The sequence below is a fragment of the Cervus elaphus genome, chromosome 6 (genome assembly GCF_910594005.1).
Source record: "Cervus elaphus chromosome 6, mCerEla1.1, whole genome shotgun sequence".
Taxonomy (NCBI): Eukaryota; Metazoa; Chordata; class Mammalia; order Artiodactyla; family Cervidae; genus Cervus; species Cervus elaphus.
In genome coordinates this window covers 15980297-15997426 of record NC_057820.1, presented here as the reverse complement: position 1 = coordinate 15997426, position 17130 = coordinate 15980297, and the positions used below count along the sequence as shown (strand labels likewise).

Sequence of the window (17130 nt, the reverse complement as noted above, 5' to 3'; positions counted from 1 at the left end):
GTGCACCAGGCCCAAGCACTTGTCTCATGCATTCAACCTGGGCTGGTGATCTGTTTCACCCTAGATAATATACATGTTTCGATGCTGTTCTCTCGAAACATCCCACCCTCGCCTTCTCCCACAGAGTCCAAAATTCTGTTCTGTACATCTGTGTCTCTTTTTTTGTTTTGCATATAGGGTTATCGTTACCATCTTTCTAAATTCCATATATATGTGTTAGTATACTGTAATGGTCTTTATCTTTCTGGCTTACTTCACTCTGTATAATGGGCTCCAGTTTCATCCATCTCATTAGAACTGATTCAAATGAATTCATTTTAATGGCTGAGTAATATTCCATGGTGTATATGTACCACAGCTTCCTTATCCATTCATCTGCTGATGGGCATCTAGGTTGCTTCCATGTCCTGGCTATTATAAACAGTGCTGCAATGAACATTGGGGTGCACGTGTCTCTTTCAGATCTGGTTTCCTCAGTGTGTATGCCCAGAAGTGGTATTGCTGGGTCATATGGCAGTTCTATTTCCAGTTTTTTAAGAAATCTCCACACTGTTTTCCATAGCGGCTGTACTAGTTTGCATTCCCACCAACAGTGTAAGAGGGTTCCCTTTTCTCCACACCCACTCCAGCATTTATTGCTTGTAGACTTTTGGATAGCAGCCATTCTGACTGGCGTGTAATGGTACCTCATTGTGGTTTTGATTTGCATTTCTCTGATAATGAGTGATGTTGAGCATCTTTTCATGTGTTTGTTAGCCATCTGTATGTCTTCTTTGGAGAAATGTCTGTTTAGTTCTTTGGCCCATTTTTTGATTGGATCATTTATTTTTCTGGAATTGAGCTGCAGGAGTTGCTTGTATATTTTTGAGATTAATCCTTTGTTGCTTCATTTGCTATTATTTTCTCCCAATCTGAGGGCTGTCTTTTCACCTTGCTTATAGTTTCCTTTGTTGTGCAAAACCTTTTAAGTTTCATTAGGTCCCATTTGTTTATTTTTGCTTTTGTTTCTAATATTCTGGGATGTGGGTCATAGAGGATCCTGCTGTGATTTATGTTGGAGAGTGTTTTGCCTATGTTCTCTTCTAGGAGTTTTATAGTTTCTGGTCTGACATTTAGATCTTTAATCCATTTTGAGTTTATTTTTGTGTATGGTGTTAGAAAGTGTTCTAGTTTCATTCTTTTACAAGTGGTTGACCAGTTTTCCCAGCACCACTTGTTAAAGAGGTTGTCTTTTTTCCATTGTATATCCTTGCCTCCTTTGTCAAAGATAAGGTGTCCATAGGTTCGTGGATTTATCTCTGGGCTTTCTATTCTGTTCCATTGGTCTATATTTCTGTCTTTGTGCCAGTACCACACTGTCTTGATGACTGTGGCTTTCTAGTAGAGTCTGAAGTCAGGCAGGTTGATTCCTCCAGTTCCATTCTTCTTTCTCAAGATTACTTTGGCTATTCGAGGTTTTTTGTATTTCCATACAAATTGTGAAATTCTTTGGTCTAGTTCTGTGAAAAATACCGTTGGTAGCTTGATAGGGATTGCATTGAATCTATAGATTGCTTTGGGTAGAATAGCCATTTTGACAATATTGATTCTTCCAATCCAGGAACACGGTATGTTTCTCCATCTGTTTGTGTCCTCTTTGATTTCTTTCATCAGTGTTTTATAGTTTTCTATGTATAGGTCCTTTGTTTCTTTAGGTAGATATACTCCTAAGTATTTTATTCTTTTTGTTGCAATGGTGAATGGTATTGTTTCCTTAATTTCTCTTTCTGTTTTTTCATTGTTAGTATATAGGAATGCAAGGGATTTCTGTGTGTTAATTTTATATCCTGCAACTTTACTATATTCATTGATTAGCTCTAGTAATTTTCTGGTAGAGTCTTTAGGGTTTTCTATGTAGAGGATCATGTCATCTGCAAACAGTGAGAGTTTCACTTCTTCTTTTCCTATCTGGATTCCTTTTACTTCTTTTTCTGCTCTGATTGCTGTGGCCAAAACTTCCAACACTATGTTGAACAGTAGTGGTGAGAGTGGGCACCCTTGTCTTGTTCCTGATTTCAGGGGAAATGCTTTCAATTTTTCACCATTGAGGGTGATGCTTGCTGTGGGTTTGTCATATATAGCTTTTATTATGTTGAGGTATGTTCCTTCTATTCCTGCTTTTTGGAGAGTTTTAATCATAAATGAGTGTTGAATTTTGTCAAAGGCTTTCTCTGCATCTATTGAGATAATCATATGGTTTTTATCTTTCAATTTGTTAATGTGGTGTATTACATTGATTGATTTGCGGATATTGAAGAATCCTTGCATTCCTGGGATAAAGCCCACTTGGTCGTGGTGTATGATTTTTTTAATATGTTGTTGGATTCTGTTTGCTAGAATTTTGTTAAGGATTTTTGCATCTATGTTCATCAGTGATATTGGCCTGTAGTTTTCTTTTTTTGTGGCATCTTTGTCTGATTTTGGAATTAGGGTGATGGTGGCCTCATAGAATGAGTTTGGAAGTTTACCTTCATCTGCAATTTTCTGGAAGAGTTTGAGTAAGGTAGGTGTTAGCTCTTCTCTAAATTTTTGGTAGAATTCAGCTGTGAAGCCATCTGGTCCTGGGCTTTTGTTTGCTGGAAGATTTTTGATTACAGTTTTGATTTCCTTGCCTGTGATGGGTCTGTTAAGATCTTCTATTTCTTCCTGGTTCAGTTTTGGAAAGTTATACTTTTCTAAGAATTTGTCCATTTCATCCAAGTTGTCCATTTTATTGGCATAGACCTGCTGGTAGTAGTCTCTTATGATCCTTTGTATTTCAGTGTTGTCTGTTGTGATCTCTCCATTTTCATTTCTAATTTTGTTAATTTGGTTCTTCTCTGTTTCTTAATGAGTCTTGCTAATGGTTTGTCAATTTTGTTTATTTTTTCAAAAAACCAGCTTTTAGCTTTGTTGATTTTTGCTATGGTCTCTTTAGTTTCTATTGCATTTATTTCTGCCTTAATTTTTAAGATTTCTTTCCTTCTGCTAACCCTGGGGTTCTTCATTTCTTCCTTCTCTAATTGCTTTAGGTGTAGAGTTAGGTTATTTATTTGGCTTTTTTCTTGTTTCTTGATGTAAGCCTGTAATGCTATGAACCTTCCCCTTAGCACTGCTTTTACAGTGTCCCATAGGTTTTGGGTTGTTGTGTTTTCATTTTCATTCATTTCTATACATATTTTGATTTCTTTTTTGATTTCTTCTATGATTTGTTGGTTATTCAGAAGCGTGTTATTTAGCCTCCAGGTGTTTGAATTTTTAACAATTTTTTTCCTGTAATTGAGATCTAATCTTACTGCACTGTGGTCAGAAAAGATGACTGGAATGATTTCAATTTTTTTGAATTTTCCAAGACTAGATTTATGGCCCAGGATGTGATCTATTCTGGAGAAGGTTCCGTGTGCACTTGAGAAAAAGGTGAAGTTGATTGTTTTGGGGTGAAATGTCCTATAGATATCAATTAGGTCTAGCTGGTCCATTGTGTCATTTAAAGTTTGTGTTTCCTTGTTAATTTTCTGTTTAGTTGATCTATCCATAGTTGTGAGTGGGGTATTAAAGTCTCTCACTATTATTGTGTTACTATTAATTTCCTCTTTCATACTCGTTAGTGTTTGCCGTACATATTGTGGTGCTCCTATGTTGGGTGCATATATATTTATAATTGTTATATCTTCTTCTTGGATTGATCCTTTGATCATTATGTAGTGTCCTTCTTTGTCTCTTTTCACAGCTTTTATTTGAAAGTCTATTTTATCTGATATGAGTATTGCGACTCCTGCTTTCTTTTGGTCTCCATTTGCATGAAATATTTTTTTCCAGCCCTTCACTTTTAGTCTGTATGTGTCTCTTGTTTTGAGGTGGGTCTCTTGTAGACAGCATATATGGGGGTCTTGTTTTTGTATCCATTCAGCCAATCTTTGTCTTTTGGTTGGGGCATTCAACCCATTTACATTTAAGGTAATTATTGATAGGTGTGGTCCCGTTGCCATTTACTTTGTTGTTTTGGGTTCACGTTTATACAACCTTTCTGTGTTTCCTGTCTAGAGAAGATCCTTTAGCATTTGTTGAAGAGCTGGTTTGGTGGTGCTGAATTCTCTCAGCTTTTGCTTATCTGTAAAGCTTTTGAGTTCTCCTTCATATCTGAATGAGATCCTTGCTGGATACAGTAATCTAGGTTGTAGGTTATTCTCTTTCATTACTTTCAGGACGTCCTGCCATTCCCTTCTGGCCTGGAGGGTTTCTATTGATAGATCAGCTGTTATCCTTACGGGAATCCCTTTGTGTGTTATTTGTTGTTTTTCCCTTGCTGCTTTTAATATTTGTTCTTTGTGTTTGATCTTTGTTAGTTTGATTAATATGTGTCTTGGGGTGTTTCGCCTTGGGTTTATCCTGTTTGGGACTCTCTGGGTTTCTTGGACTTGGGTGGCTATTTCCTTCCCCATTTTAGGGAAGTTTTCAGCTATTATCTCCTCGAGTATTTTCTCATGGCCTTTCTTTTTGTCTTCTTCTTCTGGGACTCCTAAGATTCGAATGTTGGGGCGTTTCACATTGTCCCAGAGGTCCCTGAGGTTGTCCTCATTTCTTTTGATCCTTTTTTCTTTTTTCCTCTCTGCTTCATTTATTTCCACCATTTTATCTTCTACCTCACTTATCCTATCTTCTGCCTCCGTTATTCTACTCTTGGTTCCCTCCAAAGTGTTTTTGATCTCATTCATTGCATTGTTCATTTTTAATTGACTCTTTTTTGTTTCTTCTAGGTCTTTATTAAATAATTCTTGTATCTTTTCAATCTTTGTCTCCAGGCTATTTATCTGTAACTCCATTTTGTTTTCAAGATTTTGGATCATTTTTATTATCATTATTCTAAATTCTTTTTCAGGTAGATTCCCTATCTCCTCCTCTTTTGTTTGACTTGGTGGGCATTTTTCATGTTCCTTTACCTGTTGGGTATTTCTTTGCCTTTTCATCTTGTTTAGATTGCTGTGTCTGGAGTGGACTTTCTGTATTCTGGAGGTCTGTGGTTCCTTTTTATTGTGGAGGATTTACCCAGTGGGTGGGGTTAGACGATTGGCTTGTCAAGGTTTCCTGGTTAGGGAAGCTTGCGTCAGTGTACTGGTGCGTGAAACTTGATTTCTTCTCTTTGGAGAGCAATGGAGTGCCCAGTAATGAGTTTTGAGATGGGTCTATGTGTTAGGTGTGACCTTGGGCAGCCTGTATGTTGACATTCGGGGCTATGTTCCTGTGTTGCTGGAGAATTTGCGTGGTATGTCTTGCTCTAAAACTTATTGGCTCTTGGGTGGTGGTTGGTTTCAGTGTAGGTATGGAGGCTTTTGGACGGTCACTTATTACTTAAAGTTCCATGTAGTCAGGAGTTTTCTGGTGTTCTCAGGTTTTGGGCTTAAGTTTCCTGCCTCTGGATTTCAGTTTTATTCTTCCTGTAGTCTCAGGACTTCTCCAACTATACAGCACTGATAATAAAACTTCTAGGTTAATGGCGAAAAGATTCTCCCCCGTTAGGGACACCCAGAGAGGTTCACAGAGTTACATGAACAGGAGAAAAGGGAGGAGGGAGATAAGAGATGAGCAGGAGGAGAAAAAGGGGGACTCAAGAGGAGAGAGACAGATCTACGCAGCTGTCTGTTCCCAGAGTGTTCTCCGTATCTCAGACACCTACAAGGATTCACAGAATTGGATTGGGAAGAGAAGGGGAAAGGAGGAAATAGAGGTGTTCTGAGGTAGAAAACAGAGAGTCAAGATTGGGAGAGAATAATCTTCAGTTTAAAGATAGGGCTTCTCTCTTTTTTTTTTTGTAAGGTTATAGTGTAGTGAAAATGAAAATGAAGAGTAGTAGAGGAGTACTAGAGGACTTTAAAAGAAATAAGAGAAAAAGAAAAATAGAAAATAAAAGAGAAAACGGAAAGAAAAAAAAAAAAGAAAAAAAACAAAAAAAAAGAAAGAAAAAAAAAATTTTCCCCCCCTAATTAAAAAAATCGTAAAAATCTATGAAAATGAAAGTTAAGGAGTAATGGGGGAGTAATAGGGAATTTTAAAGGAAAATAAAAGAGAAAAAATAAAAAAGAAAAAATATAAAAAGAAAAAAAAATTTTTTTTTTTTCCTTACTTAGAAAAAAAAAAGTAAAAATATATCTAGGAATTTCTCTGGAGCTGTTGCGGTCAGTGTGGGTTCGTCTCAGTTTCAGATAGCTCCTCGTTCCAGCTTACACTTCTCGGTATCTACAGGCCCCTTCCGGTATAGTCGGTGTTTTCTAGAGGGATTTTAATCTGTTGCACCGGTCCCTTCTGAAGCGGTTCCCCTTGTTTATTTGGCTTCTGTTTGCCGGTCTCTTCAGAGCCTCATTTCCGCCCTGACACAGGCGGGCGAGGTGGACTCTTATTCAGGTAGCTAGTTCCGTTGCGCTGCTGGGAGGGGCTGACGCTGCGGGGATGGGCTGGCGCTGCGGGGAGGAGCTGGCGCTGCCGGAAGGGGCTGACGCTGCTTTCTGCGTCTGCGCTGCTCAGGCTCCCGGCTGTTCTATATGGAGCGCGCCCCGCGCTGCGCGAGGTTCCAGCCCTCGGGTGTTACACAAAAGCGCGGAAGGAAAAGCTGCGCCTGCTCTCTGTGCCTTCCCCGTCAGAGCGGTCCAGGCAGCCAGGGGCTTGGTGGGCACACTCTCCCCAGGTGTGGCGCACTCACTCCCTTCCGCGGACCCAGTCTCAGTTTCCGCTGGCGCCAGTCGGGTGCGCGCGCCTTCTGCCCTCCGCGTCCCCAGCCCCAGTCCCCGCCCGCGCCGGTCGGGTGCCTGCGCTCTGTGTCTTGCCGCGACCTTCCCCTCCCCCCTGCCTCCTGCCTCCGGCGGGGCTGGGCCGGTCCGCAGCCTGCGAGCTCTTCTCGGGACTTTCTCCGTCCCTTTGTTCTGCGAACGGCCGGCAGTGTGTTCCGGCCGGTTAATTTTCTCTCTCTCTTTTGGTCTCCCACAGTTCAAGTTGGCACCTCACAGAAGCTCCCTCGGATTGTCCTCAGGGCACTCAGGTCCGGACCCTAGCCCAAGCAAGGCCGCCTAAGACTCCCTTCCCGGGACGGGTCTCCGTCCTTAGCTCTTTTGTCTCACTTTTTATCTATTATATTTTGTCCTACCTCCTTTCGAAGACAATGGTCTGCTTTTCTGGGCGCCTGATGACCTCAGCTAGCGATCAGAAGTTGTTTTGTGAAGTTTGCTCTGCATTCAGTTATTCTTTTGATGAATTTGTAGGAGAGAAAGTGGTCTCCACGTCCTAGTCCTCCGCCATCTTGGCTCCTCCCCAGTGTGTTAATTTTATATCCTGCAACTTTACTATATTCATTGATTAGCTCTAGTAATTTTCTGGTAGAGTCTTTAGGGTTTTCTATGTAGAGGATCATGTCATCTGCAAACAGTGAGAGTTTCACTTCTTCTTTTCCTATCTGGATTCCTTTTACTTCTTTTTCTGCTCTGATTGCTGTGGCCAAAACTTCCAACACTATGTTGAACAGTAGTGGTGAGAGTGGGCACCCTTGTCTTGTTGCTGATTTTAGGGGAAATGCTTTCAATTTTTCACCATTGAGGGTAATGCTTTCTGTGGGCTTGTCATATATAGCTTTTATTATGTTGAGGTATGTTCCTTCTATTCCTGCTTTCTGAAGAGTTTTAATCATAAATGTATGTTGAATTTTGTCAAAGGCTTTTTCTGCATCTATTGAGATAATCATATGGTTTTTATCTTTCAATTTGTTAATGTGGTGTATTACATTGATTGATTTGTGGATATTACAGAATCCTTGCATTCCTGGGATAAAGCCCACTTGGTCATGGTGTATGATTTTTTTAATATGTTGTTGGATTCTGTTTGCTAGAATTTTGTTAAGGACTTTTGCATCTATGTTCATCAGTGATATTGGCCTGTAGTTTTCTTTTTTTGTGGCATCTTTGGTTTTGGAATTAGGGTGATGGTGGCCTCATAGAATGAGTTTGGAAGTTTACCTTCTTCTGCAAGGAAAAGTGAATTTTTAAAATAGCAGTCTTCTCTTGTTTGATGTTTCTTTGAATTCTTTCAGCTAAAGAATATTTAAAGTGTTGATCAACAGCTTGGGATATTGACACTGTAATTAAAAGCATTGTGTCTTAAATATATAGCCCCACCCTAATCTAGAAAAGATTTGCAAGGAAGCAAGGAAAAGTATATAGCTTGGTGCAATTTAGAAAATAATGAAAGTTCCAGCAAAGAATGCGTAAAGCACCCATAACTCCACTAATTGAGTTGAGCACTGACAATATTTTGTTAATTACCTCTTCATTTTTTTTTTTAATTCAACAGAAACAAGTTTTTTTTTCATATCAATAGTTGCAAAACGCCCTTATGCCAACATATTCTAATTTAGCATCTGATTGTTGGCAAACTCTATAAGCATAATTTTTAATAATTGTTTCAGTCTGCAGCTATGTCACATATAACTACTTCAGTAATGTTGAACATTTATATTGTAACTTTTCTTACTATTAGAGGTAATTGTGTAGTGTACTTTCTCTTTGAAAGTATAGAATTATCACATGGATAGACACAGGTCTATAGAACAAATAGACAAGAAGACTCTTGAATACTTGATACAAGGTAAGGGAAGTATCGTTGAGAGTATGGGTTTGTGCTAATAATAATTTTTAAAAAATCATGTTAACTCATTTGATGTCCTTTTACTGGTCACATTAACAAAATCCTGAACAATAATACTACTCAGTGCTGGCAAGGTGTGTTGAAGTAGGCACCCTCATGATTAGCGTAGATCATTGTAGTCTTTCTAAAGAAATTTGAAATTTGGTAATATATTTCAAGACCCCATAAGGAAAACCTAATCCTAGAAAAAAAACAAAATCTGTGCAAAAATTGAAATGCAGAGTTGTTTCTTACAATCTCTATAATACTGAAGAATGAACACCAATCTATTGTCTCTAGCAGTAGTGTGATTAACATAATAAAATGTTGCTTAGTTATTAAAATGTTAAAAAAAATGCTAATTATATAATGATAAATGGAAAAATAAGACAGGTAAATTAATTTTACAAAAAAGTATCATATGAATCATAAAGATTCATAAATCCCTTTGATAGAAAATTAAATGTGGAGGTAAGGAAATGAATTCAAAACTAAGGTCAGAGAATACATTTGCAGATATACTTTTGGTGGGGGACCCTCATGTCGTAGTCTATACTTTGAAAAAAATAAAGTTCAGTGGTTCCATAGTTCAGGCCTGTTTAGAATATGTAAACAATGGTTTATCTAGGAGAAATGTAAAGTTTTGTGCTAAAATTAGAAAAAAGTTTGTCAATGGCATTCTCATAATAAAATATCACATTATGAGAAAACAATATTTTGTGCAATGAACTTCATACGACACTGATAAATTTCAATGACCTTTTTCTTTGTATTTGTGTAATGGTCTCAGTACACGCAGATGACCCTAATAGTAAAGTTTATTTATTAAAAATTCTCCTGACATAAGCATTTTAAGTGTGTTTCTGATAACAGATCTTTGCTAAATGTGAGAATAAGCGTCTATTTTATATGTCTTAGGGTACTTGTAAGAAGAGATGTGCCCTGTAAGTAATTATTTCCTGATAACTATAGGCTAACAATAAACTTTATATAAAATATGATCCCAATTGCAAAAAAAATTCATTTTTTTCATAAAATGCATTAATACATTGAGACCAAAGAAAATATAAGAAAAGATAAACATTAATTTTGTGTAATGATGAGGAACGTACTCCCCTTTTTTATACTATAAATTCAGTAAACCTTACTTTTTTTTTTTTTCATTTATTTTTATTAGTTGGAGGCTAATTACTTTACAATATTGTAGTGGTTTTTGTCATACATTGACATGAATCAGCCATGGATTTACATGTATTCCCCATCCCGATCCCCCCTCCCACCTCCCTCTCCACCCGATTCCTCTGGGTCTTCCCAGTGCACCAGGCCTGAGCACTTGTCTCATGCATCCAGCCTGGGCTGGTGGTCTGTTTCACCCTAGATAATATACATGTTTCGATGCTGTTCTCTCGAAACATCCCACCCTCGCCTTCTCCCACAGAGTCCAAAATTCTGTTCTGTACATCTGTGTCTCTTTTTTTGTTTTGCATATAGGGTTATCGTTACCATCTTTCTAAATTCCATATATATGCGTTAGTATACTGTATTGGTCTTTATCTTTCTGGCTTACTTCACTCTGTATAATGGGCTCCAGTTTCATCCATCCCATTAGAACTGATTCAAATGAATTCATTTTAATGGCTGAGTAATATTCCATGGTGTATATGTACCATAGCTTCCTTATCCATTCATCTGCTGATGGGCATCTAGGTTGCTTCCATGTCCTGGCTATTATAAACAGTGCTGTAATGAACATTGGGGTGCACGTGTCTCTTTCAGATCTGTAAACCTTACTTTTACAATCAGAAATTTAATCAGAAAGTTCTTTCAGTTAATTTCATGCTGCACAAAAATGTCTTTATCTTTTAATTTCTGAAGTGTATCTACAGAAGCTGCCTGTTCCCTAGAAAATCTGTAGAAGAGACTTACAGAGAGTATTTCAGCATAAGGCATGATATGATGATGTTACTAGCCTGCTTTGAGAAAAAGGAATGTCATTCATTTGCTCAGTCAGATTTCTACCCTGGTATATGAACTGACCCCCAAATATTGTGGCATCAGCAAGAACAACCAATCACTTGTTCGTAAATCAGCAATTTAGGCAGGACTTGGTAAGGATGTCCTCATTTCTCCAACACGTGGTGTTGATTAATATAGATCAGTTAAGTCTGAAGGATCTAAGAAGGCATCACTCACATGTCTGGAGCATTATCTGAGTTGACTAAGCTAGCTGGGCTTCCAAGGTGGTGCCAGTGGTTGAGCAACAGACGTTAAGAGACACAGGTTCGTTCCCTGGGTAGGGAAGATCCCCTGGAGGAGGTCATGGCAACCCACTCCAATATTCTTGCCCAGAGAATCCTATGGACAGAGGAGCCAGGTGGGCTACTGTCCATGGAGTCTCAAACAGTCAGAAATGACTGAAACAACTTAGCATACACGGGAGGTAGCTGGAGGCTGCGTGGTCCGCTCTCTCTCTTTGAAGCCTCACATCCAGCAGAGCATCTCTTCATGAAACTTTAATCTCTATCAGATTATTCAGACTCAGTGACATTATGGCTCAAGGTTCTAAGAGAGCGAATATGGAAGCTTGTAAGCACTGCATTGATCAAAGCAAGTCACGAAACAGGGGCAGCCTAGATTTCAGGGAAGGGAAATAAACTCCAGAGCTTAATGGATAGAAGTGGCACACGTGTACAGGAAAGGAAGAATTTGTGGGATGTTATTTTAGGAGAAAATCACGATAGCTTTAAAATCTAGAAATAAAGTGGAGTAAGTTCCCCAACTTTGTTCTTTACAAGATTGTTTTGTATATTCTATGACATTTGCATATCTCTAAAAAATTTAGTGTGTGTCAGTGTTTACGAAAGAAGCCTATTAGGATTTTGATAGATAGTTCATTGACTCTAGAAATCAATTAGGAGAAAAGTGACAGTGTAAGAATATGAAATCTTCTAATCCTTGAACATAGCCCATCTCCATGTGTCATTAGGACTTTTCATATTTCAGCAATGTTTTGTAATTTTCACTGTAAGATCTTGCTCTGTTTTGTTACATTCATCCTTAATGCTTTGGTGAATAGCATTGTTTTTTATGTTTAATTTTCTTAATTATTCTGCTAGATTATATAAATATGATTTTTATAGAGATATTTTTTCCTACAAACTTGATAAATTTATTTATAAATGCTAGAGGATTGTGTTTTTTAGATCCTTTAGGATTTTCTCTATACATGATCTTGTTGACTGTATATAATGAGAGTTTTATTTCTTCCTTTTTGATATGCTTTGTATTCCTTTTTCTTGATTTTTTTGTCCTTGCTAAGAACTATTCTACAAGAATGGTGAGTGGACATATGTTTCTTATATGTAGAGGGAAGTTTTTAGTTTTTTGCTATTACTCATGATGGTAGCTATAAGTTTTGTGTATGTTGCCCTTTATCATGTTTGAAAATATTCTTTTATTTCTGGTTTGCTAACAGTTTTAATAATGACTGACAACTGAATTTTATCAAACCGACTTTTTCCATATTTACTGTAGAAATCTTATGATTCTTCTGTTTAATTATGTTAATGAGGTGGATTTTAAATGTTAAGCCATCTTTGCACTCCTAGAATAAACCACTTTTGGTTGTGATGTATTACTCTTAATATTTTGCTGTATCTGACTTGGAAGCAACTTGCTGAGGATTTGTGAACCCATATGCATCATGGTTACTGACTCAGCAGTTTTTTGTAGTGCTTTTGACTACTTCTGTTATCAAAGAAATTCTGGTCTCAAAAGTAGCGGGAAAGTTACTCAATCTCTATTTTCAGAAAAAGTATATATAGGTTGTATCATTTCCTCCACATATCTTGGGTAAAATTTACCAATGACGTCCTTGGAGATGAGATGAAAGAGGTTGATCCTGAACAATGTAGTAGGTTATGATAAGAAATGTCATTTTTATTCTAAGTGAAATGGAAATTCATTGAAAGACACTTAAACAAATGGAAAAAATTTATTTACATACTAAAGAGAAAAAACCACTCTGTGAGAGAAAACTGATATTTTCTACTAATCTACCCACAGAGCACTTCTGACACCAAACATGTGGGTTTTCCACAACAAGCAAATTCTCCAGGTCTTGATGGTCGTGCACTGACTGTCCTGAGTTAATCAGTTCTGACAGTAACTACCCAGAGTTAGTTCATACCCCACAGGTTAAGGGCTCATTTCCACAAGACTGCCTCACCACCCCCACCCACTTCAGGCACCAGTCATGAGTCCCGCCAGGTTATCACCTATACTTCTGACCATCCAGCCATAAATCAGAGTCCTCAAGCTCAATCATTTGCAGAAGAGCTCACAGAATTCAGGAAAACAGTCCATTTACTAGACGACTGGTTTGTGATAAAAGGATACAATTCAGGAACACAGATGAAAGAAAGGCATAGGGCAGGGATGGCGGAGGGGCTCGGAACAGTCACACCCTCCCCACTTATACCACCTTCCTTGCACTTGGACATGTTCACTAACCTAGGAGTTTTCCAAACCCCTTCAGTGAGGAAATTTTTATGAAGACTTCGTTACGCAGGGACTTTCTAGATGGCACAGTGGTAAAGAATCCACCTACCAATGCAGGAGACTCAAGAGACATACATTCAATCCCTGGGTTGGGAAGATCCACTAGAGAAGGAAATGGCAGCCCACTCCAGTATTCTTGCCATAGGCATGGTTGATTAATCATTGGGGCTAAGGTTCCAACCTTCTATTCACCTGATTGGTTTCTTTGGCAACAACCCTTCACCCACTCCACCCCACATCATCCTTAGGGACTTTCTCAAGGATGCCTTAAGTAAATTCAGGCACAGTTGAAAGAACTTGGTAGGATTAACAAAGACTCCTTTCTCTTTCTTCATTCCATAACTATTTTAGGAACCAGGGATAAAAAGCAAATAACAAAAGGTGCTTCTATATTCTTATAATTTAGGAAATTGCAAGGGTTTTAGGAGCTCTGACCAGGAGCTAGAGATGAAAATCAAAAGAGATCATGATATGACACTCTAGCAATCTGAATATGCTTGTTTTCCTAAGTAAATTGTTAAACTTGAGTCCCTCAGTCATAGGGAGGTAGATAGGCAAATTGCTGCTGATTAAAAAAAAAAAAAAGATTTCCCAAATTCATGGACCACAAAATAAAAAAAGTAACATGTTTGTAACCAAGTGTAATTGTAAACTACATTATTTGGGAATAAATAATCCATAATTTTCCAAGGAGAGTGAATTACTTTTGGAAATGTGTACATTTCCAAAGTACAGTATTCAGCCCATCAGATTTTTTAGTGAATTGGCTGGGTTTAAAATTTCATGTGATCAAGTCCTAGTAGAGGTTTCAGTTTTGGGGGATGTGAAGAAAAACTGCCTGGGAACATTTACTAGTTCAAGTTATTCTCACCAATGTTCATCATCAAAGTGATCTAAAAAAAGAATTAAGTTAAAAAATATAGATCGTGCACAATGTTTTGACTAGATATTAATATATAAAGCAAAGTACAGAAATTTTTCTTTGTGAATTATGTTAAAGAATAAGAATGAATAAATATTATCCCCTGTTTATTCTAACAAAGTTTATATCTCACCAAAGAGTCACCAAATTTAGCTTTCATCTTTATTAAAATCTGTAGAGAAAATCTCACAGGAATTCTGCAAAGACCATCTTTAATTTTAATATTAAGGCCAAATAGTACTTTAGCTCTAATATTAAGCTCAAAAATTTGAGTTTTAAAGTGAGCTTTTTAAATAACATTTTATAATTATAAAAGTATAGTGCTATTAAAATTTTATATAAACAGTAAAATCACATTTTAAATTATAACATTTTGTATACAATTTAGAATATAGAAGCATATAAGAAGGAAAGATGTATATTTTAAAACTAAACAACCCAGAGAGCTCTTGTTTTATATATACATATATATATACACATATATAAGTTGATATGTAGAGAATAAAAATAGAGATATATCTAAATGCAGATTTATATATACATATATATATATACACACACAGATACTGGAATCACACAGTTTTTGTATTTTTCCTTTTCATGGTAACACTGTATCATAAACAACTTTCCATGTCACTAAGTAATTTTCATAAACATGATGTCAGGGATAATGTAATAATTCATAGTCCATGGGGTCGCAAAGAGTCGGACACGACTGAGCGACTGAGCTAAACTGATAATAATTCATCATACCATCGTAGGGGCTTGTCTAATTCTCCTTTGTTGTTGTTTTCAATGTTTTGCATATATTAGTCATATGCTGCTGAGCATCTATGTTCATAAATCAGCCTGTACTTTTGAAGCTGTGGATCCATTTGGAAGTTAATATTTCATATTTGAATGAAAGGAAATATCTTGTGTTACAAGAGAAAAAAATATGGTTTGAGAAAAAGAAATTTAGAACATAGACTGCTTCAATTTAGAAATTGCAAGTGCATGTGCCAGCTTTTATGAGACCAGGCACTTTCTACTCTTCTTTAATGGCATAAAATGCTGTTTTCCCAGTTCTGAGGTCCAGGTTTGAGACCTTTATATATGAATGACTTGTTGTTCCTACAGTTAGATGAGGTATTTCCACAGACTCCTTGACCAAAGGGAATTCTGTGAGAAAGGACGCTTTCACTGACCTGAAAAAATTTGTATTTAATCGGTTTATGTCAACTGTAAAAAACAACAGATGTTGGAGTTCCTAACCATTCTTTTCTTCATTATTTCTGTTTCAAAGTGAAACAAATCAAAATATAACATTTTATGTTAAACTTCCCCACATTGAAGGGACAAAAATGAAATGCAGAATGTGTGAAACCAGATTAGGAGCCAAGTGTTATTTTGTTTCCAAAGCTCTCCAGATGGTATCAGCTGTTAAGAAAGATGCAGTTTGGAAGAGCTGAGAAGGTAGGGTCAAAAATGGCCATGTGGGTGTCACATTGTAGCATTAATTGCTCAGCAACAAAATAACTACACACTTACACCACCACCTTCAAGAGCTAAGACAGAAGGCTGGAGAAGGCTGCAATTTTCCACACTCTGTCCAAGAATCCCATAAGACAGCTGCTGTCCCAGGTACCCCAGCTGCCCTCCCCCGTATACTGAGCTCATTCTGCCTTCATCCCTCCTCCTCTTCTCCTGTTTTATTTTTCATTTGTGTTGGTGACTGATTCAGGATCACTAAACACACTTCAAGTCTACAGATGTAAATGCAAATAAATAAATAAATAAAAAGCCTAAAGTTTAGGAGACAGAAAAGCCAGACACATTTTAATTTTAATCTCTGGGTAGCCATATAATTTTGAGACTTACTGACCTGAGTTATAAAAAGTGACCTTGAAAGGGACACACGACAGATTCTCAAACATTATTTTGGAAAAGAATGACCCAGAGAGAGATCTCACGGTCCAGATGCCCAGACCCCAGTAACTCTCGTTCAGATTTAAAAGGATTAAGGATACCTAGGAATCTGCATTTTGGGCAAATCCCCAGATAATCTTTATATGCATTCTTATACATATGGTGTTCTAAGCACAACTTGGGACATGGTAGACAGACAGTGGGCTGCAGAAGTGTGGGTTGAAGGAAAATTGCTTCTTTATAGTGATGTGCCTCAGTTTTCTAATATATGAAATGGAGACAAAAATTAACATCAAGGCACTACTGGAAGCAACATATTAGTTCTGACTCAGCTAAGCAGGTCTTATACTGTTGTGAAAGATAAATTACTTTCTGGGGAATACATTTTTTGTGTAAAATAAAAAATTTCCTATCTGCTAAAATGGGCCTGAAATTCTAGAGCAGCCTAAAAAGTACATCCCAGTACCTTTGCTTTGATGTCCAGAAAACTCTTGAGAGTCCCTTAAACAGCAAGGAGATCAAACCAGTCAATCCTAAAAGAAATCAACCCTGAATATTCACTGAAAGGACTGGTGCTGAAGCTGAAGCTCCAATACTTTGGCCCCCTGATGGGAAGAGACATCTCATTGGCAAAGACTTTGATCCTGGGAAAGATTTTTGAGGGCAGGATGAGAAGGGGACAACAGAAGATGAGATGGTTGGATGGCATCACCAACTCAATGGACATGAGTTTGAGCAAACTCCAGGAGATAGTGAAAGACAGGGAAGCCTGGTGTGCTGCAGTCCATGATGTCACAAAGAGTAAGAGGCAATTTTGCAACTGAACAGCAATATTTTGATCCATGTGAAAACTCAAACACTGTGGAGTTGGATAACAGATATAGATATAGATATAGAGCATTTATATCATAGTGTAAATCAAAGGTCTTGCTGAGCCTGATTGTGGAAAGTGAAGAAAGAAAAGAGTAGCTTGAGGGCATAAGAATAGGTAGAGTTGGAAAAGCAAAGAACAGACTCAGGGTTCACCAAGGCAAGTCCTGAACTTGTAGATGGCAAAT

At 37.6% G+C, this 17130-nt stretch overlaps 1 protein-coding gene across 6 annotated transcripts in view; it reads left to right on the top strand.

Moving 5' to 3' along the window:
• Window positions 1-17130, top strand: part of ARHGAP24 (Rho GTPase activating protein 24) — a 542216-nt gene that overhangs the window by 484665 nt on the left and 40421 nt on the right. The window lies entirely within an intron of this gene.